At 37.7% G+C, this 27,797-nt stretch overlaps 1 long non-coding RNA gene across 2 annotated transcripts in view; it reads right to left on the bottom strand.

The window, feature by feature from the left end:
• Positions 1 to 27,797, bottom strand: part of LOC138440551 (uncharacterized) — a 460,131-nt gene that overhangs the window by 185,136 nt on the left and 247,198 nt on the right. The window contains exon 4 of one of the 2 annotated variants that reach the window (XR_011257077.1): positions 3,449 to 3,772. The exons of the other annotated variant lie outside the window; for it this stretch is intronic. This is a non-coding gene — a long non-coding RNA (uncharacterized lncRNA). Of the gene's footprint in view, positions 1 to 3,448; positions 3,773 to 27,797 lie in introns of those variants that run through there. 2 annotated transcript variants of the gene reach the window in all.

Here is a 27,797-nt window from a genome sequence, read left to right as displayed (position 1 = left end):
CCCCTCCAAGTAAAAAAAAAAAAAAAAAAAAGGCTGTAGAAAAGTTAAGTTTAGATAATTGAGTATTTCTTGTATAGAAATGTTGCCTTAAATGTTCTTAGAACATGTTTTTTAGAGAAACAAAAATCTTAGAAAAAAATCTCAGCTCTGTCACCCCCCCAGCTGGTAAGCTTTCGAAAGTCATTTCTATTCAGGGATTTGTTTCTTCATCTGTAAAACAGGGATAACTTCCAGTGTGCCAGTCTCCCTGTGTTTACAAGAGGCTCTATACAATGTCCGTAGAGGATATGGCACATTGTCCGCTGTAGAAACTGTAAATGACAAAGGATTGGTGGCTTCCATTTTGTGCATGTTGATACAGAACGGAACTACAGCTTTACCTGAAGGAGTTTTACATACTCCCTCTGCTGGAAATGATATTGACTCTCAATTATGTGGGTAAACATGTTTCACTCTTAGAACTTGTCCATAGGAACAGGGGATAGAAGGATAAAAGTTTTGTACCATAGGATTTGAGTTTATGTTTCTCTTTCTCATTAAAACATTATACAGGGCTGAAATACTGAAGTGTAGCTAACAATGTCCATTGGATCAGGAACACAACGTATATAAATATCTGATGCACAATCATAGGCTTTATCACCAAATGTGCAATTACATAAGTAAATTAAGATAAATCTACCGATACATTTTGAAACAAATGAATGTCGTGTAACTGTGCTACTTAAATACAAGTGCTTTTTGTGTAGGAAAAGTGTTCTATAGAATAACAGACAATTAAATCCAGCTCTCTACCTAGGTGAACTCTGTGTTTCATCCCTCATGAAACCATCAAATTAAGAAGAACCTCTTATTCCAAACACTCAAAACCATTTTGAACTCTATAAAATTGAATAATCCATTATACTTTTTTCCTTTGAATTTGCATACCTCCACAATAGTCCCTTTCTTATTCAATGCATTGATTTGGGATAATGAAGTTGCCCAGTCATCATTACTTACACTTTATATTTCAAACATCTTCATGTCATACAACGGAAATAGTCGGGTATTGTTTGAATTCACTTTCCCCCCTTCCTTTGCTGGTGAACATTTTAAGTAACATTTTTCTACAATCGTTTTGCAGCAGGAAGCTTAATAGAGATGCTGTTTCCATAACAACAAATAGGATTTTAGCAAAAACACAATGCTCAGTGGTTACTGTTCCTCACAGCAGGTAAAAGCAGTTATTCAAAATTACAAGCAGCATGACATTGAGAAAAATAAATTAAAGCAAGGGGTGCTAAGAGTTCTGTTCCTTATTTAGTAAATGTTTAACTCATAAATGCTTGGGAGGACAGCTGTAGGATATTCTATGCAATATTTCCCCCCTCATATCATGACCTGAAATGAAGAGTAGGTACAGACAATCATTTTCTGATGTGAAGAGTTTTGTGAGTCAAAGAGGCACCAACAATGACAAGGTAGAATACTTTCTAAACAGGCTAACTGCTTAGAGCAGATAATTATTTATGCACAATTTCTAATTCTTATAGTTAGAAGTATTTGCTCTTTTCTAAAGTTATCCTTTAATTTATTTAAAATAATATATGCACCATTAATATTAAGCTGAAAATTTTCCAAGCTATTACAGAATAAGGTAAGAAATATAATCTGACCGGAAACACTACAATGTCTTCAGGGGTTACTTTAAAACCCTTTTCCCACCCCATGGTTCCATATCTTGGTTCCCGTGGTTGTTCCTTTTGTGAAATGTGCCCAGTTTGAGTGTTTATAGATCTATTGTCCTAGATAGAAAAATAGTATGAGTCTTTTCAATTCAAAGAGTAGTAAATTAAAATAAAATGCAATTAAAATGAGCAGTATAGTAATAATGATTAGAATGAGGTTTTTTTTTTTTATAATATCAAATTCACAGAATGTGGGTAGAAGAATTCTATGCGTAGCAAATTAAAACACAACCCCATAAAGAAATATTCATGTTTATCATTACTGAGGAGTGGGGATTGTGTCCTGTGGTTAAGTTCAAGAAGTCAAATCTATCGCTCTTCAATATGGACAGACATCTCTGATTGGCAGATGTTTGGCAGTTCTTTCTTACTCAAATAAAGTGGCTAATAAACTAAAGTCTTCCTCCTTATATCATCTAGTCACTAGTTAAAATAGATCTTCTGAGTTCATGCTTTGTCTCATGTTCTGCTTAGTTACGGGAATTTAAGATAGCAGCTATCTACATGCCAATGCACGCGTGTCAGTGTGTGTCACTTCTGTCGTGTCTGACTCTTGGCAACCCTGTGGACTGTAGCCTGCCAAGCTCCTCTGTCCATGGGTTTCACCAGGCAAGAGTACTGGAGTGGGGTGCCATGCTGGGATCTTGCTGACCCAGGGATCGAATCTGCATCTCCTACGTCTCTGGCATAGGGTTAGGGTTAGGGTTAGCACCACCTGAGAAGCAGTTATTATTAGGGTTAGGGTTAGGGTTAGCACCACCTGAGAAGCAGTTATTATTATTATTAAATATGCCAATGGTAACATTTTGTTTATGAAGTGATCCACACAATTGTTCAGTTTGATATCACCTCACTCCTCATAATTTCATGTTTTTTGTTTTGTTTTTTATTTGAGCCTTGATCATGGAGCCCAGTTTAAATTATATTCCATTTTCAAGGATGGTGTTTGTTCTCTCTCTCGCTTCTTTACTAAACTGATTCTCTTTAATGATCTTTGCATTTTTGTATCCCTAGAGTATCCATCACACCTTGCTTACAGAAAGCATTCAACAACTTAAGAGCTTTGGAAGCAATGAGTAGAAAATGATCAGAAGTAATGATCAGAAATCAAGGGGAACAGAGAAATGGCTCAGTTCTAATCCCGCTGTGGTATAGAGAATTCAAACATAGCCCTATTCCTTGTTATCAACACCTCAATACAATCCCTTTTCCTTGAATGCATGCAGAATCGGGGGCTGACTTCTAACCAACAGAATATGGCAAAGGTGAAGGGATTTTGCAGATGTAATTAAATTCCCTAATATGCTGACTTTGAGCTATTCAAAAGGGAGATTATCATGGATCAGGCTACTTTAATCAGGTGAGTCCTTTAGAAAAGAATCCAGACCTTCTTTGCAGGAAGAGACAAAGCAGCAGAGACGCTTTCCTACTGGAAAGAAGCAAACAGCTGTATGTGAACTGCCTATGGAGAAAGCCACATGGGAGAGCACTGTGGATACCCTCTAGGAGCTAAGGAGCCTCAGTCCCACAGCCCCAAGGAACTAAACTCAGCCCAAACTATGTGAGTACAAATGAGAACTCAGTGTTTCAGAAAGGACTGGTGTCTTTGTTGCAACCTTGTGAGACCCTGAGCAGAGAACCCAGCTAAGTCCAAACCTAGACTCCTAAGCCAAATAAACAGTAAGATTAAAAAAAAAAGTGCATGTTGTTTCAACTGCTGACATTGTGATACCTTTATTGTGCACAAGAGAAAACTAATATATTGTCAAAAAAGCCTAGATCATACTGTGGTGCTACCCTAGCTACACAGTCAGAATTTTATGTCATCAAAGTAGCTGCTGCTGCTGCTAAGTTGCCTCAGTCATGTCTGACTCCGCGATCCCATAGACGGCAGCCCACCAGGCTCCTCGGTCCAAGGGATTCTCCAGGCAAGAACACTGGGGTGGGTTGCCATCGCCTTCTCCATCATCAAGTAGACACAGGCATATTACACTGGGCCCAGCAGAGCTCCCTAGCTGGTTTTGCTCTCATGTATTTGGGAGCTGCAAAAGCAATAGTTATAAGACTGGATTGAAATGATTAATAGTATAAAGCACTTTGAAAATAAGATATTACAAATGTAAGATGAGGCTGCATTTTCACATTACCATCAATCTCTACAATTCATTATGAACTACACTTTCAGTAAAAATGAATATATATTTCTTTCTCTTCTTCCACTTTTCCACTTGTTATCATTCATTTGTTCAAAATACATCTGTGAAATAGATGCAGTATGTGTAAAAATGTACTACGTTTGTGGGTAGTCAAAATGTGCTAAAGAAGACTTAAGAAACAATACTTTTATAGTATTTAATTAAATATACAATATCAAGATTGCTTTGGCTATTTGAGGTTTTTTGTATTTCCATACAAATCTTGAAATTATTTGTTCTAGTTCTGTGAAAAATGTGCCTGGTAGCTTGATAGGGATTGCACTGAATTTGTAAATTGCTTTGGGTAGTATACTCATTTTCACTATATTGATTCTTCCAATCCATGAACATGGTGTATTTCTCCATCTATTAGTGTCCTCTTTGATTTCTTTCATCAGTGTTTTATAGTTTTCTATATATAGGTCTTTAGTTTCTTTAGGTAGATATATTCCTAAGTATTTTATTCTTTTCGTTGCAATGGTGAATGGAATTGTTTCCTTAATTTCTTTTTCTACTTTCTCATTATTCGTGTATAGGAATGCAAGGGATTTCTGTGTGTTGATTTTATATCCTGCAACTTTACTATATTCATTGATTAGCTCTAGTAATTTTCTGGTGGAGTCTTTAGGGTTTTCCATGTAGAGGATCATGTCATCTGCAAACAGTGAGAGTTTTACTTCTTCTTTTCCAATTTGGATTCCTTTTATTTCTTTTTCTGCTCTGATTGCTGTGGCCAAAACTTCCAGAACTATGTTGAATAGTAGCGGTGAAAGTGGACACCCTTGTCTTGTTCCTGACTTTAGGGGAAATGCTTTCAATTTTTCACCATTGAGGATAATGTTTGCTGTGGGTTTGTCATAGATAGCTTTTATTATGTTGAGATATGTTCCTTCTATTCCTGCTTTCTGGAGAGTTTTTATCATAAATGGATGTTGAATTTTCAGTTGAATCTTCAGGCTCTACTACAAAGCCACAGTCATCAAGACAGTATGGTACTGGCACAAAGACAGACATATAGATCAATGGAACAAAATAGAAAGCCCAGAGATAAATCCACACACATATGGACACCTTATCTTTGACAAAGGAGGCAAGAATATACAATGGAGTAAAGACAATCTCTTTAACAAGTGGTGCTGGGAAAACTGGTCAACCACTTGTAAAAGAATGAAACTAGATCACTTTCTAACACCCCACACAAAAATAAACTCAAAATGGATTAAAGATCTAAATGTAAGACCAGAAACTATAAAACTCCTAGAGGAGAACATAGGCAAAACACTCTCAGACATAAATCACAGCAGGATCCTCTATGACCCACCTCCCAGAATTCTGGAAATAAAAGCAAAAATAAACAAATGGAATCTAATTAAAATTAAAAGCTTCTGCACAACAAAGGAAAATATAAGCAAGGTGAAAAGACAGCCTTCTGAATGGGAGAAAATAATAGCAAATGAAGCAACTGACAAACAACTAATCTCAAAAATATACAAGCAACTTATGCAGCTCAACTCCAGAAAAATAAACGACCCAATCAAAAAATGGGCCAAAGAACTAAATAGACATTTCTCCAAAGAAGACATACGGATGGCTAACAAACACATGAAAAGATGCTCAACATCACTCATTATTAGAGAAATGCAAATCAAAACCACAATGAGGTACCACTTCACACCAGTCAGAATGGCTGCGATCCAAAAATCTGCAAGCAATAAATGCTGGAGAGGGTGTGGAGAAAAGGGAACCCTCCTACACTGTTGGTGGGAATGCAAACTAGTACAGCCCCTATGGAGAACAGTGTGGAGATTCCTTAAAAAATTGCAAATAGAACTACCTTATGACCCAGCAATCCCACTTCTAGGCATACACACCGAGGAAACCAGAATTGAAAGAGACACATGTACCCCAATGTTCATCGCAGCACTGTTTATAATAGCCAGGACATGGAAACAACCTAGATGTCCATCAGCAGATGAATGGATAAGAAAGCTGTGGTACATATACACAATGGAGTATTACTCAGCCGTTAAAAAGAATTCATTTGAATCAGTTCTGATGAGATGGATGAAACTGGAGCCGATTATACAGAGTGAAGTAAGCCAGAAAGAAAAACACCAATACAGTATACTAACACATATATATGGAATTTAGGAAGATGGCAATGACGACCCTGTATGCAAGACAGGGGAAGAGACACAGATGTGTATAACGGACTTTTGGACTCAGAGGGAGAGGGAGAGGGTGGGATGATTTGGGAGAATGACATTCTAACATGTATACTATCATGTGAATTGAATCGCCAGTCTATGTCTGACGCAGGATGGAGCATGCTTGGGGCTGGTGCTTGGGGATGACCCAGAAAGAGGTTATGGGGAGGGAGGGGGGAGGGGGGTTCATGTTTGGGAACGCATGTAAGAATTAAAGATTTTAAAATTTAAAAAATAAAAAACTAAATAAATAAATAAATAAATAAATAAATAAATATACAATATCATAAATGGGTGTACTTTATTCAAAGAATGGCACCCAAATGAAAATGACAGTATAATCAAGAAGATCCAGAACAAATAAATCACTGTAAAGGTAGGAAGTCTAAGTCTTCATTCTAGTCAATTACTTTTTTTGGGGAAAAGAGAACTTTATTTCCAAATCTCTAATCTAAAAGAAAGTTTTATGTAGCCTATCGCTACGTGACCCTGAGAAATGACACTATCAACAATAATTCTTGATGAATCTAGTGCTTTTTTTAGCAATCAGTTTAATGGAATTTGACAAGAGTTTTAAATGAAAGTTAAATATAAATCAAAGGAAAAAATTCAATCATTGTCTATTTGAATACACACTGCTAAAATCTGCTTTTTAAACAATGTATTGTTTTGTTCAGTCATTAACTCATGTCTGATTCTGCAATCCCATGGACTACAGCATGCCAACTCCCCTGATCTTCCTATCTCCTCAGTTAATTTCAGTTCAGTTCAATCGCTCAGTTGCGTCCAACTCTGTGCGACCCCATGAAACGCAGCATGCCAGGCCTCCCTGTCCATCACCAGCTCCCGGAGTTCACTCAGATTCACGTCCATCGAGTCAGTGATGCCATCCATCCATCTCATCCTCTATTGTCCCCTTCTCCTCCTGCCCCCAATCCCTCCCAGCATCACAGTCTTTTCAAATGAGTCAATTCTTCGCATGAGGTGGCCAAAGTACTGGAGTTTCAGCTTTAGCATCATTCCTTCCAAAGAAATCCCAGGGCTGATCTCCTTCAGAATGGACTGGTTGGACCTCCTTGCAGTCCAAGGGACTCTCAAGAGTCTTCTCCAACACCACAGTTCAAAAGCATCAATTCTTCAGTGCTCAGCTTTCTTTATAGTCCAACTCTCACATCCATACATGACCACAGGAAAAACCATAGCCTTGACTAGATGGACCTTTGTTGACAAAGTAATGTCTCTGCTTTTAATATGCTATCTAGGTTGGTCATAACTTTCCTTCCAAGGAGTTAAGTGTCTTTTAATTTCTTGGCTGCAGTCTCCATCTACAGTGATTTTGGAGCCCCCCAAAATAGAGTCAAGCACTGTTTCCACTGTTTCCCCATCTATCTGTCATGAAGTGATGGGACCAGATGCCATGACCTTCGTTTTCTGAATGTTGAGCTTTGAGCCAAATTTTTCACTGTCCTCTTTCACTTTCATCAAGAGGCTCTTTAGTTTTCTTCACTTTCTGCCATAAGGGTGGTGTCATCTGCATATCTGAGGTTATTGATATTTCTCCCAGCAATCCTGATTCCAGCTCATGCTTCCTCCAGCCCAGCATTTTTCATGATGTTCTCTGCATGTAAGTTAAATAAGCAGGGTGACAATATACAGCCTTGATATACTCCTTGTCCTATTTGGAACCAGTGTATTGTTCCATGTCCACTTCTAACTGTTGCTTCCTGACCTGCATATAGGTTTCTCTAGAGGTCAGGTGGTCTGTTATTCCCATCTCTTTCAGAATTTTCCACAGTTTCTTGTGATCCACAAAGTCAAGGGCTTCGGCATAGTCAATAAAGCAGAAATAGATGTTTTTCTGGAACTCTCTTGCTTTTTCGATGATCCAGCGGATGTTGGCAATTTGATCTCTGGTTCCTCTGCCTTTTCTAAAACCAACTTGAACATCTGGAAGTTCACGGTTCACATATTGCTGAAGCCTGGCTGAGAGAATTTTAAGCATTATTTTACTAGCATGTGAGATGAGTGCAATTTTGTGGTGGTTTGAGCATTCTTTGGCATTGCCTTCCTTTGGGACTGGAATGAAAACTGACCTTTTCCAGTCCTGTGGTCACTGCTGAGTTTTCCAATTTGCTGGCATATTGAGTGCAGCACTTTCACACCATCATCTTTCAGGATTTGAAATAGCTCAACTGGAATTCCATCACCTCCACTAGCTTTGTTTGTAGCGATGCTTTCTAAGGCCACTTGACTTCATATTCCAGGATGTCTGGCTCTAGTGAGTGATCACACCGTCATGATTATCTTGGTTGTGAAGTTCTTCTTTGTAAAGTTCTTCTGTATATTTCTGCCACCTCTTCTTAATATCTTCTGCTTCTGTTAGGTCCATACCATTTCTGTCCTTTATCGAGCCCATCTTTGCATGAAATGTTCCCTTGGTATCTCTAATTTTCTTGAAGCGATCTCTAGTCTTTCCCATTCTGTTGTTTTCCTCTTATTTCTTTGCACTGATCACTGAAGAAGGCTTTCTTATCTCTCCGTGCTATTCTTTGGAACTCTGCATTCAAATGGGTAAATCTTTCCTTTTCTCCTTTGCTTTTTACTTCCCTTCTTTTCATAGCTATTTATATGGCCTCCTCTGACAGCCATTTTGCTTTTTTGCATTTCTTTTCCATGGGGATGGTCTTGATCCCTGTCTCCTGTACAATGTCATAGACCTCCATCCATAGTTTATCAGGCACTCTGTCTATCAGATCTAGTCCCTTAAATCTATTTCTCACTTCCACTTTATAGTCATAAGGGATTTGATTCAGGTCATACCTGAATAGTCTAGTGGTTTTCCCTACTTTCTTCAATTTAAGTCTGAATTTGTCAATAAGGAGTTCATGATCTGAGCCACAGTCAATTCCCAGTCTTATTTTTGCTGACTGTATAGAGCTTCTCCATCTTTGGCTGCAAAGAATATAATCAACCTGATTTCAACGTTTACCATATGGTGATGTCCATGTGTAGAATCTTCTCTTGTGTTGGTGGAAGAGGGTGTTTGCTATGACCAGTGTGTTCTCTTGGCAAAACTCTATTAGCTTTTGCCCTGCTTCATTCTGTACTCCAAGGCTGAATTTGCCTGTTACTCCAAGTGTTTCTTGACTTCCTACTTTTGCATTCCAGTCCCCTATAATGAAAAGGACATATTTTTTTGACATCTATATCTCCTAGAGCTTGCTCAAATTCATGTCCATTGACCAATGATGCTATCCAACGATTTTATCCTCTGTTGCCTTCTTTTCCTCCTGCCCTCAATCTTTCCCAGCATCAATCTTTTCCAATGAGTTGGCTCTTCGCATCAGGTGGCAAAGGATTGGAGCTTCAGCTTCAGTTTCACTTCTTCCAATGACTATTCAGGGCTGATTTCCTTTAGGATGGACTGGCTTGATCTCCTTGCTCTCCAAGTGACTCTCAAGAGTCTTCTCCAGCACCACAATTCAAAAGCGTCAATTCTCCTGTGCTCAGCCTTCTTTATGGTCCAACTCTTACAACCTTGCATGATTACTGGAAAAATCATAACTTTGACTATACAGACCTTTGTTGGCAAAGTGATTTCCTGGCTTTTTAATATGCAAATTTTATAGCTTTTCTTCCAAGGACCAAGCATATTATGAAGAATCTTGTTTTACTCCTTTTAATGTGCAGACAAGATTATTCACACCACTTTTTTCACAGATGGACTATTCACAGAATGTTGTGAGAAAGTTAGGGTACATTGCCAAAGCTCAAGTAAGTTTGTAGAATCAAATAAAAATGGAATCTAAAATTTCCTTAGAAATTTCCATAGAGGTTGATCTGTGATAAAATTTTTGATTGATCAATTTTACCATGTACTCACTATGATGAAACACACACTTCTCAACAGGAAGGAAGTGTGGTGTACAATGGGTATCATTGCAAATAAATTTTCCATGTCTTATTTAAGAATCAAACTGCCGTATATTCAAGCAAGATAACAGTGTGCATATCCTTGAAAACAAGTTCAGTATGGAGGTTTCATAATTGCACCCGAGCAGATAATTAGGCAATTAGAGCTATTAAAAGTTGACAAAGCACCAAGCCTGGATGAATTATATCTCTGATTTGTAGGAGGAGAAGCAAGGGAAAATAATAAGGCCTCCAGTGAATCTGTTCAATAACCAAGCGAGGAAGAAAGCTAAGCCCAGAGGGCAAAGTGGGAGGTTCTACTTACTCTCATTGTCAGGATTCAAGAAAGGAGCAAGGAGAGGACTGGCTGGAGATAGGTAAATCTCATATCATTTGCACAGATTATATTGAACCCATTAATAAAGTGAAATTAACTTTGCAGAATATGAAATTGGATAAAAACATGAGATGTATATAAAACAATAGGACTAATGATTTAATTTCTGAAAAGCAGCTGATGCTTTGGCTCACAGCAGACATGCATCTGAAGCAAGCTAAGAAGCAGAGCAAGGAAAACAAATTAAGAAGATATCATTTTAAATGTGGAAATGCAACAGATTAAATTGAATTTGCAAGAGAATAATACAAACTAGGAAGAGGGGAAAACCTGGTAGCCCTCGACTCCTTGATCTACTTGTTAAATTCATGATGATTGTATATGACTTAAAATTATTGCAGTCTCCCAAATTGACAAATGTAATTGCTTAGACTGATGAAAGAGAATATTGGGATGCTGCTTTGGATTCTGTTGGAAAGTACTTAGGAGTTGACAGATGGTGCATACATTTGGAGGTTGAGAAGGGTAAGGAGGTAATGAGACTGGGGACTGAAAACAATTACAGTGTCTTAAGCCTCGAATGCCGCGTAATTGTGGCTGTAGAGTAGGCAAAACAATTGCGCTTAATGCATTCATAATGTTTGTCAGAAGCGTGAGAAACAAAACCTGGAGGTGGAGATAGAGTCTGAAAGCAGAAGTCAAACGACTGCAGAACCTCTTCTCATTCACTCACCAGAAAATTCAGGCACCAAATATTTATTGATGTGAAATGAATAAAAGTGTGTCACTAGTGACTCTGTAGACCTGACATTCACAAACGTCAGCACATATTGAACAAAAGGAAGTGAAGATCACTGACTACTGAACTCTATTTGAAGATGGTTAGAAAAGATAATGAAATTGAAATAATCATATTCAAAGGTTTGTGTGCTGAAATGAAGAATACATTTAACCTGAATATAGATGGAAGAAGTCAGCTTGAAGGACTTAAAGGAGATTTAAATAAGATTTACTGATTAATTGATACTGATGAAATGTCAAAGGGTATTGTAATCACTAAGAACAATATTTGGGGGCGATGTTGACAGTGAGAGAATTATAAAGAGAAGAGGGTAACAGAATCTGATTTTGACTCTTCACATTTTATTTGTTGGTAAGTCATTTATAGTAAGAAAATCATTCATCTGCAAGCTCCTTGAGAATAAGAAAACATCTAATCTATCTTTGCATCACCACAAGTATTTATCAAAAGGCATGACATACACCAGGCATTATAATTAAATAAATACAATAAAACATTTTACAATGAGGAATATTTTTACCTGAAAGAAAATTTCCTTCAATATTATTTGCCAGAGCAAAACTACTCCAACAATTTAACAAACAGGCTTTTTTGTCCTCTAGGATAATGTTTTATCCTTCTTCATAATTTGTCTAATTTAGTTACTAATATTTCTGTATGTTGAAACATTAAAATTTTCACCTTATTTTTACTGACTGATTTATACTCATTTTTACTTCCCTGATAGCTCAGTTGGTAAAGAATCCACCTGCAATGCAGAAGACCTTGGTTCGATTCCTGGGTCCAGAAGATCCAGTGGAGAAGGGATAGAATACCCACTACGATATTTTTGGGTTTTCCTGGTGGCTCAGCTGGTAAAGAATCCCTGCAATGCGGGAGACCTGGGTTCGATTCCTGGGTTGGGAAGATCCCCTGGAGAAGGGAAAGGCTGCCCACTCCAGTATCCCGGCCTGGAGGATTCCATGGACTGTATAGTCCACGGGGTTGCAAAGAGTCGGACACAACTGAGCAACCTGCACTTTGCACTCATTTGAATGTATTTATTCCTGGATGTTTAGTTTTATTTTTCAAAATTTGGAAAATGTGATGTATAATCTTATACATACATCTTTTTTTTTCCCCTTGTCAAATTTTAAGAATTTTTAAGGATAAATTCTTAAAAATATCTCCCAACCTGACACCTTTTTCTGACCTACATTATTTAAAAAAATTTAAAAAGGCCAGGTTGCAGCTGTCCTCTGAACAAAACTCTCTGTTCAGTCTTCATTTCACCTAGATCAAAAGCCAAGAATTTAGAGGGCCACAGAGGGTCTGCCACAATCTTGGGTGAAGCAGACACCCTCCTCACAACTGTGGCCTGGAACACTTTTCCCTTTGATGTTCACAGTTTACATTTCTATTTCCTTCATGTCTTTTCTCTAATGCCTGCGAATCTGAGAGGTCTTAACTGCCCAGCAATATTGTTCCACCTCCTAGCATATTTTTATTACATTTCTCTTGTCTGTCTTTCACAAGAATATAGGCTCTTCAAGGGCCGAAAACGTATCTGCTCTCTTCACTGTATTCCTGTACACAAAGCACGGCGCAGCAGCACATGAGTAAAAGAATGATCGATGGGGTGGAGTACAAGCTGGGATCCGCTCAGCAAGGATACTGGGGATTTTATAAAGAGTGTGTATGAGAAGTACACCTGTACGCATCGAAGAGGCTTAAAAGTTTAGATTTTAAAAAATAGATAAATAGTATGTCCATTCATTGATTTATTCAGCATTAATTTATTCAGTGTCAATACATGTGAAGTCACGTGTTCAGCATAAGACACACTGAAATGAAAATTATGGCACAGTTCTTACTGGGGCTTGAACTTTCATTTTCATGAAGGAGAGTTCAACTGTAGTTTCAGAAAGATCGCTGGTAGGGAGAGGATACCCTGGGGATTTGTGGGGCTGGAAGTGGGGCACCGGTGCAGAGGATTTTGTCATGGGAGTCTGGTTTAGGGTAATAGCAGCAAGTACCCAGGGGAAGAGGAAGAACTTTTCTTCTGCTTAGCACCAGTGATTCACTGAACACATTTGTTGTGAGTAAACGAGCTCATTATCTTGAACGAGCTGTAATGAAGAATGTAGGGGATAATATTGATTCTAGCCCCTGACAGTTCAATTCAAGACTAGTTACTAAAAATGTCAGGAGTTTGTGGGTCCCCTAATCTCTGGCTGTAAGAAGTTTTAAACAACAGACTCCTACTCTCCTGGGTTTATGTATCATAACCTAAGGAAAAGGGTGGGTCACTTCTGAGCAGCTCTGGGCAGGTGGTGGAGAAGATGATGCTGTTGCTACAGTGACTTGCCTAGTGCCTGTGCTGACTCAGTTGAGGAACAGGACAAACTGAGTTTGAATAATCCAACCCAAATGTCAGCCTCTTGGGCTTGGATGGGTTTCTTGATCTCCCTGAATTCTGAAGTTTCTGTAATATATGCCTTACAATCGCCACACACAGCCCTCTATATTCCCATCCTTCTGATTTTAATAAAATGATATTCTTGCCCAACTATTCTTATTCTTTTGCCCATTTACTTACTCTTCCTCATTATGGATTACCTGAATGAGAATTAAATTTCATTTCTGAATTATATGTGTTTAATACATAAGATAATATGCGGGAGAGCCTGTCACTTCGTCCTCTCTACACTGGACAACTGCAACATTTGCGCCAGTTCTGGGTATGTCTGTGCTAATACTCAAATTAATTTTCAGGTAAGTTGTTTTAAAGCCCAGACCTAGGAGGTAGGAAGAGCTTGTAGAGTAGTTGGTTCTAATACTAAATCTTTTTCCCAGCACTATCTTTATCAGTAAAGGTGAGGTGAATTTTTAGAATTACCTGGTTTCCATTAAAAGAGAAAAAAGGTTAAAGAGAAACACCACAGCTTTTCCTGGCACTGAGAACAAAAAAAGGAAAAATTATTTTTCCCCATGGATCCTATTAAGATGAGAAGGCATTTTTCTCTTTATTCCCAGAATACAGTGAAAAAAATTGCAAGGCATATATTGTAATGAATTTGTGAAGGTAACGAAAGTTTGAAGTTAAGCTTTTATCCAACTTTGATCCTAAAAGATATGCAGTTTCTCAACTCTGTCATGTATTTGGTCAAATGCACTGATCAGGGAGGAAGTAATGCTAAATAAATAAATGTTATTTCAGAACCAAGTGCACTCTTCAAGTCATTGACTGAGCTATGGCATCAATGCATGACTCCACACTGCCCACATTCCTGTTGAATACTGGTGTCATGCATCTTACATGCTTTTTAAAATGATAACATGGTTGTAATATGGCCAAAACATGTTCTATTTTCTGTAATCACTAGTTTTGAGACTACTGAGACTGTTCACCGAGTCCCTTTCCCTCAACTGTGGCTCTCTTACCATTCACTATGGATGTGAGAGCTGGACTGTGAAGAAGGCTGAGCGCCAAAGAATTGATGCTTTTGAACTGTGGTGTTGGAGAAGACTCTTGAGAGTCCCTTGGACTGCAAAGAGATCCAACCAGTCCATTCTGAAGGAGATCAGCCCTGGGATTTCTTTGGAAGGAATGATGCTAAAGCTGAAACTCCAGTACTTTGGCCACCTCATGCAAAGAGTTGACTCATTGGAAAAGACACTGATGCTGGGAGGGATTGGGGGCAGGAGGAGAAGGGGATGACAGAGGATGAGATGGCTGGATGGCATCACTGACTTGATGGACGTGAATCTGAGTGAACTCCGTGAGTTGGTGATGGACAGGGAGGCCTGGCGTGCTGCGATTCACGGGGTCGCAAAGATTCGGACACAACTGAGCGACTGAACTGAACTGAACTGAAGTATCCCAGGGAAGAAAGAAGAGTGTGATCCCAGAAGTATAACATCCTCTCTTTGCCTGTAGTTTTTTCTCTGACCTTAAAAATAAACTCTGTTCCAGTTATTATCCTCTGGAAAGGAGAATGTTTTAGGCAAATTGATTCACTGTCAAAGCTATGGTTTTTCCAGTGGTCATGTATGGGTGTCAGAGCTGGACAGTAAAGAAAGCTGAGTGCCGAAGAATGGATGCTTTTGAACTGTGGTGTTGGAGAAGACTCTTGAGAGTCCCTTGGACTGCAAGGAGATCCAACCAGTCCATCCTAAAGGAAATCAGTCCTGGGTGTTCATTAGAAGGACTGACGCTGAAGCTGAAACTCCAATACTTTGGCCACCTGATGAGAAGAGTTGACTCACTGGAGAAGACCCCGATGTTGGGCAAGATTGAGGGCAGGAGGAGTGAGGACAACAGAGGATGAGATGGTTGGGTGGCATCACCGACTCAATGGACATGAGTTTGAGTGAACCCCGGGAGTTGGTGATGGATAGGGAGGCCTGGTGTGCTGCAGCCCATGGGGTCGCAAAGAGTTAGACAGGACTGAGTGACTGAACTGAACTGAAAAGAGTTCTATGCAGTCAAATGAAATGATCATCAAAATGATGACAAGAAGGTGAGAAAGTCCAATTGCCGCAGAAGACTTTCTGGAAAGGCAGGATAGGAAACCCACAATTAAATTAAAAGCCCTTACGTTTATAATAGCTTTATCCTCTTATTAAACAAGCAATGTATCTTATCTGCTTTCTCAGTAATGGTTCTTCCTGGTTTCCTGATTTTCAGGGCTTCAAGTGTCGGGTGGTGGTTTTCTGATGCTAAATTACTGTAATTCCAGGTTCTTTTAACATCTAACAATGAATTATAAAGTTTCTATTAAGCAATTATTAACTAAAGCATTTAAAATATATTAGGAATAAGGAAGGAATACATTTTCTTTATTTCCTTATGGTTTATAAAGCGGGGTCTAGATGAACTTTATCTTTAGTAATATCAAGTATAAATAATTTATGTTATCAACATTTGTTTCATTATGATTTAGTTTTGTTGTTGGTATACAAGTATGACCCCAGAAGATAGTTTGCATGACCTGCAATTAATGTACAATACAGCTGAAGTTTAAATGATTTTCCAAGAGTAACTGATGAGCTTGCAACAACTACTTCAAAAAAATTATTAAAAGCTTCACCTTTTTCTTCAATTACTCTAAATAATTGCTAAATGGAGGTGTTTAGCAGTCTCGTCTCCTCCCTTGGATTAACCCTTTTATCATGCAGTCCTCAGTCATTCACTCCTCACGCCGCAGCAGCAGGGTTTCAGCTCTCAGCCCTGTGGTATGATGGTTGTCTGCCAAGTCACACATCATTTCTGAGTCACTGATTCCTACAGTCTCATCCTCCTTGGATGAATTTATTTAAATGTTTTGGAATGCCAAATATTGTAATATTTAAATTATGTCAGGTCATCTGTAATCACAGAAGATATCACATCCTGAGACTCAGGAACTTTCCTGATATCCTTACTGGTCTCTCCCAGGGTTAACTGTCACTCACTGAGACCAAATGAGATCTTATCATATGTAGATCATCATTATCTATGTATCCATGACAAAGGCTCTGGAAGTTTGAAAATACCCAGCAAACAATCTCTGCCCAAGGGAAAAAGGCATTAAGAAATCAAAATATCACCTTTATTCCTGATAAAGGTCAATTTAGAGATCTAAAGGAATTAGCTTAGATCCTACAGGAATAACCCACAGAAGGAAAATTTTAGTCCACTGTGTAAACAAACCTACCAAGTTCACTAACTCACAGCTGACAAATCCAGAAAGGAAAAACAGACTAAAAATTCCCAACTAATATCCCGGTCATAGAATGCAGACCAAAGCTTGTCACTCACAAGGTAACTTATTCTCTCTCCTTAGAGAGGATCATGTTATCGGAAATGTTAGAAAAGAATTCCCATTATGTAACATGTATATACATTCCTACCTAACATACTCTAGCTTTTTTGTCTGTCTCATTGAGTTTAAGGATTAAGCCTATTTGCTTTCCAAATGCTACATGTTGTCTGTGTTGTGTGTGCCGTTCACTCACTCGGTCAGCTCTTTGCAACCCCACGGACCGTAGCCCGCCAGGCTCCTCTGTCCCGGGACTTCTCCAGACAAGAATATTGGAGTGGGTTGCCATGCCCTCCTCCAGGGGATCTTCCCCACCCTGGGACTGAACCCAGGTCTCCCACATCACAGGTGGTTTCTTTAGCATCTGAGCCACCAGCGAACCCCTGCGGCCAAATGCACAAAATGTTAATTATACCAACCTCTCGGTTGTACTAACCGGCAGTTACCAACAACCTTGAATGACAACAGTCCCTCGCCTCCCTGAAGCAGTTGCCTCTAAACACCACTGAACATCCACATCACGAGAGGGAAGAGAAAAGGAAACTAATCCACACACACCCTAGGTCTCTTTCATGTGTAGCTATCAGGTTAACTGATTTCAACTCCGTGGGGAAGAAGAAATGAAAACCATCTTCACGGAAATCTGAGGAATTATCTCCTTCAGCAATTTATAATATAGACTTATTTTTAAAGTGAAATAATGTGTATGTAACAACTGGCTAGGGAAAGAACGAGATAGAACAGAAAAAAAACAAGAGAACTGAGCATCAGAAAACCTAGTTTGGTCTAGGTCTAGCATCAAAATATTAGGATTTTGGCTCTCAGAGCCAGTTTCTTAGTTAGCAAAATAAAAATGTTGAATTCCAGAGAACTTCTGAGTATCGTTGTAATTTTCCTAACACATCTATGCTTACATTATCAAACTTATGATGAACTTCTAGTGATGAGAATACTGCACAGGGTTTGCAATCTCAGCTACCAGAATTATTTCCTTTACACATTAGAAACTCAATGTTTATTCTTTCTTCTTGATATAAAACAAAAATAAATTTGGAAAAATCTTAAAAATCAAAAATAACTAGGCAAATGCTCACCAGCCCTTCATATCCTGATTCTGTGATATGCCACTGAAAATAGACTTGCACACAGAAAGGGAAATAAGACATTCATCTGTCTCAGCCTGGCTTAATCACAACTCGGCTTGACCTCTGATGAACCCTTTATGCTCTTTCCTAATGATAGGAAGGTGGGCCGAAATACACTTTGCCTAAATGAATTTAATTTGCATTAAAAGAAAAAGACGTATAATGAGAACCAACCGTGCAGCGTGGGGGACTCTGCGCAGTGCTCTGTGGTGACCTACAATGGGAAGGAGACCCGGAAAAGAGGGGCCATGTGTACATAAAGCTGATTCACGTTGCCATACAGCAGACGCTGACGCAACATTGTAAACAACTATACTTCAATGAAATAGAATGAAATTTAAAACAAGAAAAGAAAGAAAAAGATATGGATCAACGTTGTTCTTCTGAACAGCTGCAATGACACACTTACCAAAACCCTACTGTCAAACACATCCCTAACAATAGCAAATATTTATAATACTTACCCTGCCTCAGACATTGCTCTAAATTGTAAAGAGTATGGTAGCTCACTATTCTTTTCAAAGTTCTTTAGTAGTTCTAAGTAGCCTTCAGATACAGTCTGCCTTCATACTAAACAGGAGTGATATATATACACACACACACACACACACATATATTTGTGTGCATATCCATATACATATATTAAAAGAAGCACATTTGGATAAATGTGTGTGTGTGTGTGTGTGTGCTCAGTCACTTCAGTCCTGTCCAACTTTTTGCGACCCCATGGACTGTAGCCCACCAGGCTTCTCTCTCCATGGGATTCTCCAGGCAAGATTACTGGAGCGGGTTGCCTTGCCTTCTATACGTATATACATATATATCTTCTGGAGGAAGGCATGGCGATGTACGTATATGGGATTGAACCTGGGACATATAGAGAGATAGATGATAGATAGAGAGATAGCTGGGATCTTCCCAACCCAGGGGCTGAGCCTGGGCCTCCTGCAGGGCAGGCAGGTTCTCTAGCATCTGAGCCACCAGGAAAGCCCTTCACCTTTGCCTTTAGTGCTACAGACTCCACTCATTTCCCAGTTACTCAGGTCGGTGATAGCTTAGGCTAGTGCTGTTTCCCCAGTGTCCTCCAGTGAGGCTGTTTACTACCTTAACATACAGTTAGACTGGTTCCATTCTGGATCCTCAGACTTCCTACATGATTTATTTTTAATTTGCATACAATATTCACTCTACTGCAAATAAAACAAATAGGCTTTGACAAATGCATGTATTCAACATTGCATTATCATACAAAGTAGTTTCATCAGCCTATCTAATTCTGTACTTCATCTATAGAACCCCTTACTCTGAATTCTTGAAAAACCACTGATCCATTTAAGCATCTATATACTTCTGTCTTTTCCAGAATGTCATATAAATGACCTCATATGGTATGAGCCTTTTTAGACTTTGCTTTTACTAACCAATATACACTTCAAGGTTTATCGATATTTTTCCATGATTGCTGCTGCTGCTACTAAATCGCTTCAGTCGTGTCTGACTCCGTGCGACCCCCTAGATGGCAGCCCACCAGGCTCCCCTGTCCCTGAGATTCTCAATGCAAGGACACTGGATTGGGTTGCCATTTCCTTCTCCAACACATGAAAGTGAAAATTGAAAGTGAAGTCGCTCAGTCGTGTCCAACTCTTAGTGACCCCATGGACTGCAGCCTACCAGGCTCCTCCGTCCATGGGATTTTCCAGGCAAGAATACTGGAGTGTGTTGCCATCACCTTCTCCTTTCCATGATTAAATAGCTCATTTTTTGATAATATTAAATAGTATTCTATGTTATGGTTGTGAGAGGGTTATTTATCTGTTTGCCTATTGAAGTACATCTTATTTCCAGTATATGAAGATTATGAATAAAGCTGCTATAAATATCTATGTGTAGGTTTATCTTTGGACATAAATTTCCAAATTGATACCTAAGAGTACAGCTGTGGAATGATATATTTAAGACTATGTTTAGCTTTGTAAGACACTTCCTAACTTCCTTCCAAAATGGCTGCTCCATTTTATGTTCTTCACTGACACATATCGTCAGTTTTGTAGATATTAGTGAGGTTTTATTTTTAAGGTAAGGTGTCTGTTCAGATCTTTTGCCCACTTTTTGACTGTGTTATATTCTTAGTGTTTTAGTTTAATAGTTTTTGTACATATCGGATAAAAGCATTTTATCAGATATGCTTCACAAGTATTTTTCTCCTAGTGTGTAGCTTGTCTTTTATACTCTTAATAACACCTTTTGTAGACCAGAACTTGAAAAATTTTAGTAAAGTCCACTTTTGCTTTTGATATTGTGGCAAAAACTTATTACACAACTTAAGGTCACATAGATTTTCCTCCAGTGTTTTCTTCAAAAAATTTACAGCTTTTCATTTTACATTTGACCCATTTTAATATTTTTGCATATCTACACTCAATTGTTACAGCTCCATTACTTCAAATCTTTTGTAGGTTATTTGCACGCTACTGGTTTTATTTTATTTTATTTTTTATTTTTTTAGTTTTTTATTTTTTTAATTTTAAAATCTTTAATTCTTACATGCGTTCATGCTACTGGTTTTAAATTGAATTATGGCTGGTTTGAAAGTACAGATTATTTATCATTAAAATATGGCACAGGAAACATTGTAACTTGTTAAAAATAAATTTGAGCTTCTATATATCTTATAGGATTATGTCACAATTAAAATTTTCTAAGTATTCTCCCTTAAGAACAGATGGTAATTACCTTTCCTACACAAATATGTTTCTTATGTAATTCAAGGTATGTTTGATCATTTATTCATCAATGTACACTACTGCAAAGGTTAATCCTGGCATCTAAGCCTTCATGAAGGCATTTTCACATTATGCATTGACATTTATACATTTATCACTGTAAAACTTTATCAACATTTTTCATTCATTCAAAGAATTTTCTTTAAATTGTAACTCAAATCTAATTCCTGATCTTCATGAATCCAAGCTCCCTGTCATTCCCAAATTAGCACTCATTACCATCAGTTGAGTAGAATTGTGATCAACTGAAGTCATTTATTTTTAATGTACAATTAATTGTTTGTGGGGCTAAAATTAATTGGACTCATTGGTTTCTCATTTTGAAAAATTAAATTAAAAAATAAAGCAGTTCACAAATGATCACACTGAATTGCAGCATAAAAGTACTAACATTTCTTAATTGACTGAGTATTAGTAAAATTACTTGAGAAAATTAGATTAGTTAAGGAGTCCCAGATGTTTTTCCTGGACACCCTTCTGTTTTTAATAGGATATCAAGATTTTAAAATGTTTGAAAATATAACACAAATGAGAATAAGAAATGAAAATTTTTCATTCGTGAGATCCTTAAGACATAATTGGGAATGCACAGAATCAGTTTTAATATTTAATTTAGAGTACCTGTTAATATTTATTTTGAGGATTTAGGAATATTTCTAATGCACCTTTCGGAGCAGTCAAAGGTCAGAATGTTGTTGTATAGCACCCTCTTTGACCAAAGCCTCTAGTAAGAGATATCACATGGAAATAATTCCCTACAATTTTACAAGAGAAAAAAAAAATGTCTTTCTTCACCAAGGAATTATATGGAGCTGAGTGAAAGTTCTGTTACTGTATTCACTGGTGAAAGTAAACATATTAAGTGCTTAGGGAAGATGATACAATGTTATGAGGGGATTCTTCGGAAATATGTCACAGATTTTCAATAGCATACTGACATTTTTTTAAGTCAACAAATTACCTAACCTTGCTTAAAAGCAAAATGAAAAAAATAAAAGGTTTTTATTTGATTTTTAAATATGAACCACTTTCCATAAATGCATGCTGTGTGCTCAGTCATGTCCTACTCTTTGCGACTCCATGAATTATAGTCCACCAGGCCTGCCTGTCCTTGCAATTTTCCAGAAAAGAATACTGGAGTGGTAGTCATTTTCTACTCCAGGGGATCTTCCCGACCCAGAGATCAAACCTGTGTCTCTCTCACCTCCTGCATTGGCAGGCAATTTTTTTACCACTGTGCCATGTGGGAAGCCCCTTCCATATATACTGTTCAGCATTTTCAATTTACCAATTTATGTAAAATATATTTATAAGGAAATGCTGCTTTCTGCATAAAAAAGTTTTCTCCATGCTAGGATTAGATATGCTAGTATCCGTACATTAATTCCCTAACTTTTAAAAAAAATACTGTCTTATTTGCCATGTTCTGTCCTCAGCCTTGAGAGTATAATAGTGGACCCAAAAAGCCAAAACTAGCATTGACTTTCTCCCTCAGCTATACTGAGGTATAACTGACAGATAACATTGTATAAGCTTAAGGTGTACAACATAATGGCTTAATTGTGTATATGTTATGAACTGATTACCACAGTAAAGTTAGTTAGCACATCTATCCTCTCAGATCATTCCAATTTTTTTTTTCTTCTTTGGTGGTGAGAATTTTCAAAGAGCTACTTTTCAAATATATAACACAATGTTGTTAACTTAGTATCATTTATGGTGCTCATAATTTGGGTGGAAAGTTTGGTGAGACACAAAAAGAAAACATAGGCCAATTATTGTTGGGTTAAGTACCTTCTCATTCCTTGGGAGGAAAGTTAGGACCAACCTAGATAGCATATTCAAAAGCAGAGACATTATGTTGTCAACAAAGGTCCATCTAGTCAAGGCTATGGTTTTTCCAGTGGTCATGTATGGATGTGAGAGTTGGACTGTAAACAAAGCTGAGCACCAAAGAATTGATGCTTTTGAATTATGGTGTTGGAGAAGACTCTTGAGAGTCCCTTGGACTGCAAGGAGATCCAACCAGTCCATCCTAAAGGAGATCCGTCCTTGGTGTTGTTTGGAAGGACTGATGTTGAAGCTGAAACTCCAATGCTTTGGGCCACCTGATGCGAAGAGCTGACTCATTGGAAAAGACCCTGATGCTGACTCATTGGAAAAGACACTGATGTTGGGATTGAGGGCAGGAGGAGAAGGGGACGACAGAGGATGAGATGGCTGGATGGCATCACCACCTCAATGGACATGGGTTTGAGTAAACTCCAGGAGTTGGTGATGGACAGGGAGGCCTGGCATGCTGCGGTTCATGGGGTTGCAGAAAGTCAGACACGACTGAATGACTGAACTGAACTGAACCTTCTCATTAATTGCAACTTTTTCTTAAAGAATTATCCTGAACACTCTGAAAACAGATTTGCAAATACCACCATAGATAGTCACTGAAATATTAGTAAAGCTTATAAGATGAGAAAGGAATTTGTAGAAAATTACTGGAGAAATGTAATGATTGTGTCTGGCAATATGGATTAACAAGGCATATTATCAGGTGCTGATCTTCCAGAGGAGGAAAAAGTGAGGAGTGGTCAGGGGTAGAAAACTCCTAGTATAATTCAATTATTCTTCAACTATTTTGCTCAGAGATGTCCCTGTACATCTCTGACATAAATATTCAAAGCCAAATGTTTTTCATCACAAAATGACAACTGTGAATTGCATAGTGCATTTAACTATTGAAATAAGTTAATTTCCTTTTGCCTCTTACCATTGAGAAAAACTATATCGGTTATTAGTGAGTGAGGGATCCAAAAGTGTTGAGGCATAAACTCTTAAAATATTAACGATACAATTTTGATCATTTGACTTAGTTGAGTAAATATCCCTGGACCCTGATGCGGATTTCGTTAGATTCTCATAGTCATTATTTAGAAAACACAGACAAAAAAAAGGAAAAAATAATTGGAAGTTATAGGGAGGATTAGGAGGATATGGAACTTCAGAGGGGTTGAAATGGTGGCAGGAGAGAAAGGACAGGGGTCCAGAGGAACAGTGTCTACACTCCAGAGGGTCCAGAAGCAGTGTAGCTCATGGAGGGGAGGAAGCAGAAAGACTCTCATGGAATGCAAACTTTTTTTTATACAGTTGAGATGTAAGGTGCTTAGAACAATTATTCTTTTAACCATGTGCCTGGCTGATGGTGAAATGAAACCATCAGTCTTTATACCTAAGAGTGTGTGAAGTTAAGAGCATCGTGAAAGACAGGTGGGTACTCTGAGGTTGGCATGCTGACATATACTGAGCTTTAGGAAAGGTCCTTGAGTGATTCTTTTTTGAGCAGACTCCTGTGTGGCTTCTGGAAACTGGAGGTCCCCACTACCTCATGGGGTGTGTTTGTTCTTGATCACCCATGTGCTATAAGGACTGGATTTTGGGAGCTGCAGGTTCCTTGAGCCTGGGAGGTCCAGAGTTGTTGTAACTGTCGTGCTATGAAATGCAGGGGTTCAAATCTGATCTTCTAAGGACTCTCTAACTTGAATTCTGATTCTCTCTCACTGTAACACAGACATAAATAATACACGCCATGCAACTTTAAATCTAATGAGACCATCAAGCAAATTAGCATCTTTTAATAGCAAATCCACATGCATAATGGGAAAAAATATGTCTTGTGTTACCTAAAGCAAGTGAAAATGCTTTCATTCATTGAATATATTGTGTCAACACATAGAAATTTGACAAAGAATCTTTTCAGCTTCACTTGGTCACTGACCTAGCTGGTATTAAATCGGGAGGCCAAGCAAACCGCTTGATTGTTGGCATGATACCATTTTGATCACGGCTGGTCTGTAAGATGGACGCTGATACACCACATGTGAAGAAACTGAACTGGTCACGTTGAACGAGTTACTGGTTTTGTTTTTCATTTCCCTTAAAGTAACTACTAATTATATTTATTTACTCCCACTGAAAGTGGAAATCCAACATTTAGAACCAGTGAAATGGTTTTGAATATCTGGATGTACCTTTTTAGTTATATCACTCCTTTCAAATAATTCTCTATTATTATTACTATACTTTATTTTGGATAGCCCTGATACTCTGAACAAAACCTTTCTTTGTGAAGCACATGATCCAATTAGCCTTCTTAAATTATCATTTTTAGGTTTACTTTAAAAATAGTTGGACTACAGTTTTTACCTATTGACTTATGAACTGATTTAATGTCTGAGAGTGCCAAGCAAAATTTTGCTTTCAAGCTGACTATAACCAAAGTGCACATGTCTTTTGCATTTTATGAAATTAGAACATTTTCCATTTTCCCTTTTAATTAAAATCTTATTTCACTGCTCTTATTTTCCCTATTTTTCTTTGAGTAGTTGAAACAAGTGTAAATGGGAAATTTCAAAAGAATGGGAACACTTGGCTGTATTTCTGGCTGATCAAGAAGCAGAAAATGCAGGAAATCTAATGAGAAAGCTTATTATTATGATTTGCACAGCTCAGCTTTTGCATAATCAACCATGTCAATGCACTCACACATTTGCGAATGCCGCTTAGAACCACACATCTGAATCTTTTTAATGTTCCTCCATTACCATTGCTTTTGCTGCCCCACTCAGGAAGCCGTCATCCATGACCCCAATTTTCAAAATGGGCTAGCTAAAAACAAAGACTAGATGTGTTTCCTAATCCTATCAAACTTTTTTTTTAAGCAGAATGAAAACAGGTGGTGTTCTCAATTTTTAAAGGAGACGAATTATGAACTGTAATCTGAATATGGCTGTGATTATCCAGGTACAATCGCTCACATGAAAGTTGGTAGAATTGTTGAAGAAGCTTTGTAATATTCAGGTGATCTTTGTTAGCAGCTGTGGTGCTTTTGATCCCTTAATATCATGCAGTACTTCAGTTCCTAACGTTATAGGAACATATGTTACTATTTGTCAATATGACAGTGTAATACATATGTATGAAGTTGGGTATCATGCTAAGGAAACTGAACCTACATCCCTCCAATAGAATTGATGTGAGTCGTAAATACCCCTCGCTTCCCTTCTCACCCTCCCCACATCCTTACACTTAGGACTCACATTAAAACATGCTGAAATCGTGACGCATTGTAAGACAGTTCACTATTATAGTCTGGTGATATTTTAAAACTCCGGCCCAATGCATAAAATAGCTTTATGGCAATCCTCTTAACACCTATTATTATTATTATAGTTATTTCACTTTTTTGATGATTAAATGAACAATCAGTGATTCTGAATAGGAGAGATTAATTTCAAAATCATATTTTCATGTTATTATGTAAAACAGGGTGAAATAAAATTTGAGCACCACTGATTAGTGCTTTCTAAAATATTGCATGAATAAGAAACAAAACTATACACGAGAGTAAAATTCAATAAATGTGTAGGTGATTGAAGAATCCCTTAAAAAGGTGTCTGTGTCATGGATTCCTGAATGATAACCTGTAAAAAGCAGGTGGTGAGGTGACATGGGAGCAGGGATCATAATTAATATTCAGAAGAGGACACTGAGGCCTTTTTTATCTAGTGTATAGATGGCATAAAAGTTTTAGAGCTACTCAATATTTGAAAGAATACAACATGATGTCAACAAACTGAAAAGTAACATATAATGAGATGGAATTTTAAAACATTAAATGGAAAGGATTGTCTTTATTATGAAAAAAACTGCAAAAATAACATAGCATGTGCAACATGAGGCATAATAAAAACATGTGCTAGGGATTTTCACTAGAGGACAGATTAATATCAAACTACAGGATGAATAAAAACCCTCAGAACATTCTGAATACATCAACCTTTGAACAGACCTTTATGCATTTCAAGACAGATTTTAAAGTGTCTTTCCACAAGCTTATATTTCCAGGTCTAATTTTGAAATTGGATTAGTATATTAGAATTTTAAATCCTTTCAGTATCCCAAGAGAAAGAAAAACCAAAGCTTGCTGACCATATACCTCTTTAAATATGATTAAGAACTGTGGTCAGTATCTTAGGTATAATCTATGCCAGGGAGATAAGGAAAATAATCTTATACATTGTGGACACTAAATTCATACATGCAATTATTATTCAGGATTTGTTTAGACTCAGTTAATAGGGCTTCTCAAGTGGCGCTAGTGGTAAAGAACCTGCCTGCAGGAGACACAAGCGACATGGGTTCGATCCTTGGATCAGGAAGATCTCCTAGAGGAGGGTATGGCAACCTGCTCCAGTATTCTTGCCTGAAGAATTCTATGGGCAGAGGAGCCTAGTGGGCTACAGTCCATGGGGTCGCAAAGAATCAGACCCTTCTAAAGTGACTCAGCAAGCACAAACGCACTGGCCAATAGCCACACAAAGCACAAAAATATCAGATCCTCTTTGAAGCAAATATCTAAAAACATTAGAAAGGCTATCTTCATAATATATTTCTCACTGTATTATTTATTTTAGGAAAAGTAAAACTGATATTAGAGGATAAAAGCTGAAGAATAGATAGGTAAATGATGCTTTATATATATATATATTAGGATATTGTGAAAAAGTATTTCTAAGGACTTCATAATAATATGAATTTACTCATGTCAACATATTGATTAAACAATAAACAAAGATATATATATATATAAACAAACCATGTGCAGGGTTATAAAAAGCATACCAAAATGGAATACACCTAACTGAAAATATTTAACAGTTAGAAATATATCTGCTGACAAACATGGGGAAATCACATGGAAGAACAATTCACAAACATAGAAAGTTACCTGGTAAACAAAATATAAAAATATCCTAATTTGTTCAAAGGACTCAAGTAAACCTAACTGAAAACACTAGCGTCATTTTATCTTCCTTACTAAGTTAAAATATATTTAATAGTACATGATGA

The sequence above is a fragment of the Ovis canadensis genome, chromosome 5 (assembly GCF_042477335.2).
Source record: "Ovis canadensis isolate MfBH-ARS-UI-01 breed Bighorn chromosome 5, ARS-UI_OviCan_v2, whole genome shotgun sequence".
Lineage (NCBI taxonomy): Eukaryota > Metazoa > Chordata > Mammalia > Artiodactyla > Bovidae > Ovis > Ovis canadensis.
The sequence above is the reverse complement of the archived record's forward strand: the minus strand, read 5'-3'. Positions and strand labels throughout refer to the sequence as shown.